Below are 3929 nucleotides of genomic sequence, written 5' to 3'. Positions count from 1 at the left end.
TGTAAAGACAAATTGAAATAAAAGAGCTGCATGCAGCAACAATGGAAACTGCTGTCCTGGCTGGTGGCTTTGGATTTATTTTTGTAAGACATTCTAGAAAAATACTGCAAAAATTACGATATATTTATTTACCGCTGTAGAGAAGGACACAATATGGAAGATAATTTGAGGATTAACAAACACATATGAAGGAGAAATTCGGCGACACCATCAAATCACTGTTGTAAGCTCTTCCTCACCAAGGAGGAGAGCAGGACTGCAGCTCCCTGTTAAAATTACATCTTAATTGGTGTCTTTAAATAAAAGTTGGTGAAATGGCTTCCAGTACAGCTGCACTGCGATGGTTACAACCAGCAGAGGAGCCGGTGCCTGGAGTTGTTTCCACCAGCACCAAAGCAGCCCAGGCTGCTCTGGAAACCCAGCGAGCAATCCCATGGGGGTGGCGTCCAGGTGGTGCCCGCTTTGCTCCCCCGGTGTCCCAGCTGGGAAGCAACAGCAGGCAGGCAGAGCTGCGTTTCGAAGGACTCCAAATCATGCAGAAGCTTCAAACTTCATTGCTCCTGCCCTTTCCAGCAGGGGGTGGGAGCTCTCCCAAGCACCGTGCTCCTCTCAGAGCCCGGAGCTCTCGTCTCAGCAATTCCTCGTCTCGCTTCACGTCCCACAGCAACAGGCACAGGAGGAGAAGTGGAGGAAACAATACTGCCAAGTTAACCAAAATTAATTTTAAAACTTTGCCATAGTTGAGAAAAACTAGTTTGACACTGAAAACTTTCAGACAAGAAAGATCTAGAGTGCTAAAATAGACATTAGAAAGAAAAAATAATGGTATGTTATCGAGAAGCAAAAAGCAAACTAAAACCATGAAAGATTTTTCACTTTAGTGTAAATTCAGTTTTAATAGTGTTATTCCCTGAAAGACGTACATCCAAAGGAAATAAGTTCTTTCTTCAGTAAGATTTTTGTGTAATGCTGTGGTAATTCTGGGGTTTTTCTAAGCTTCAAACCATTCTTTCAAGGGGCTCATTTGAATTTAACAAATGCAGTATATTGAATCTTTAATCATCCCTGCTGCATACATCAGGTTAAGCAGCTTTCCCCAGAGGTTTTGTTCCCCCATTAAAATAAATGTTATTTCTGAACAAGTTCAGAGACTTTATTAGACATTACCGTATAAGCCGGTATTTCAGCACCAAGACGTAATTTGAAAGTTGATTTATTTTAGAACAAGCAAGGGATGGTCTCTGAGTGGTGATCTAAAGAAAACAGCAAACTTTCAGCTGCAGCACGTGCAAGGTACTCACGTTTTATTACATGTACGTTCCTCTGGCAACTCACAGAAAACATGTCCTGTTCTCACTGCACTTGTGGTATATTTGCCCTGAGAGTTTGCCTGAGCTAAAGCCTGGATGTCATGCTCTTCTGTCAGACAGCAAGTCGAGGCTCACTGCTTTCATCCCGGAGTTTCTGAAGGCCATGACAGAGGCGGATTAAATTGGGATTAAGTTACCCCCGTGTTGTGAGAGCTGATGGCTGCCTGGGGAGAACCTCGCAGGATCTGGCACATCTGCGCTCCTGGGCGCTGCAAGAACGTGTTAAAACTGAAGCCAGGGTCAGAATCGCCATCCATAGAAAATTTGGGTCTTGTAACAAATGTGTAACACAAGGAAAAATTAAAGGTGAGATGAATTCAACTCTTTTCTCCCATTTTTAATGCTCATTCTTCATAAATATATAAATAACTATATATATGATTCAACAAAACATCTGATGGATGGAGGCGAGAACAAGGATTCGGTTCTTTTGGCTTTAACGTACTGAAAGATGCATTTTTAGACATCTAAAAAACATACTCATCAACCACAGGAACATCTCAAATTATTTCAAAGCGTCCTGAAGAGCGTTATATAAGTTTTTAGACGCACACACACAACACCTCCCCCACAAAACACCTCCCATATTTCTCAGTCCTGCACGTGTTAACAGCAGTAAAATGGGTACGAAACCAGTCCCCAAAACCCTCTTTGCACCTCGCTGTTGGGTGGTGCCCTTTGAGTGCCCCAGAACAGCAGCTTCGTCTCAGCTCCTGGAGTTCAGCTGCTGCCTGCCACCTCGCCCACTACATCCCCTGCAGATATTTAGTGTCATTTAGTACCTGGCAGCTTCTCCCCACCATCACCGCCTTTAATCACACCAGGAGACCCCAACCACCTGCATCTCACTGAACTGCTAAAAATGAATGTAAAACTCTAAATAACAGAGCTGCTTAATTAGGAAAGCGTAGCATGAATAGCAGCTTCATATGTAAGCATTACAAGAGATTGGTTATTCTAATTTAAGAGTGAAGAAGTAAAAGCCTGGCTGTCATCCTGCTGTCAGGAAGGACGCTGGATACCCAACCCCAAGGAGAGCAGGGTCCGAGGGAAGGCACCATATCTCGTGTGCCGTGTTTAAGTGGTGCTGGTAGGGGATTGTTGGAGGTTTCGTACTGCCTCTTGTGTCAGACTTGAAGAGTCTGAAAAATTCAGGTCCTGAGAACTCATTCACATTTCTGTGCCCTTCCTCTATCCCCGAAGCATCGGTCGCAGTGACAGCTCCCAAGGGAGGAGCAGTTCGGGTACTCCTACCTCCCCAGGGTAACAGGGAAGAAAGGCAGGTTTATTTTTCTGTGCACTCAACTTTCCTAAAAGACCGGTGTTGAACTGTATGAAGGCTTTCAAGATGAGTAACTATTTTCAGAGCTTGGATTATTCTTGGTTGAAGGAGGGAGCATGATGAAGATGAGACACAGACACACTAACCACAAAAGCAGAACAGCACCCGTAAATAAATACACAACACACTGAAGTATGAAAGATTGAAAAAAATAAGTTGCACTTAAAAGCACTTTAAAGATGTACATTCTTGTATTTATTATTAAAAAACAAGAAAGAAACTGAGAGGTCAAGAGGCAGATTCACGTTGTTGCTGCTCTCTGTGCTGAGCTCAGAGGCAATGCAGCCAGTGAGCTGCAGCCCCCTTCCAGGGAGCGCTACAGAAGTCTCTGAAGGTTCAGGGAAACAAAACACTTGTTTTCAGAAAGCTGGTGAAATTTATTTCCTTTCTCCTGTCAAGAGGCAGAAGTTGGTACCGCAGCTGAATCCCAGCTCCCATCCTCCCCTCCTGACAAAACTCTTGGGAAGGAGCTCAGTCATTTAAAGTGATTTCACTAGAAACAATGAGAAACATGATATATCCAGAATTTGGGAAAGTTAACATTAAAAACACTAACAAAGATAGTCATAGTCCTGCACTCACATTTTATCTCAGCCTGACACTGAACACATTTGACATTCATAGCCACAGATTGTGCAAAAACATTTTGAAGTCTATGAATTATTCTCCCTTCTACAAAGCTCAGCCTGTTTGGCTACACAAAGCTCTGCTCACACCCCCACCAAGTCAAGGTTATATCCTTCACGAGCAAGCTGCCTGCCTCTTGGACTGAATTAATGCACCACGTTCCTTACCAAGCTATTAAGGATTAACACTTTTTGGTAACTGTGCTCTGCAGACTACGTATGTGTTAGACAATTTAATCTCTTCTCTCCTTCCCCTGTGATCCTCGGAACTCGATGCTGCCTGCAGATGAAGGGCTCCCAGCTCCTCTCCTCTCCAAGCAGATGTTGCCTCCTGTTGCTCCCAGCAGTAAACGGAACCACATTGCAGCAGGGAGAGTAAGGACATGACCTAGCACAAGACCCAGGACACTGAAGGTGCCATAACCTTTTTTAGTCCTCTTTCTATGGGCAGCAAGATTTCAGTCTGCATGAAATACAGAAGACTAAAAAAATCATGTTACAATTTAAAAAAAAAAAAAAACTACAAGAACTATTTTTCAATGAAAAAAAAGTCAGTTACAGAAAATTATTTCTGAAAGCCTCTTGGTCAAA

This window comes from Netta rufina (assembly GCF_964035555.1).
Source record: "Netta rufina genome assembly, chromosome: 20".
Lineage (NCBI taxonomy): Eukaryota > Metazoa > Chordata > Aves > Anseriformes > Anatidae > Netta > Netta rufina.
The sequence above is the reverse complement of the archived record's forward strand: the minus strand, read 5'-3'. Positions refer to the sequence as shown.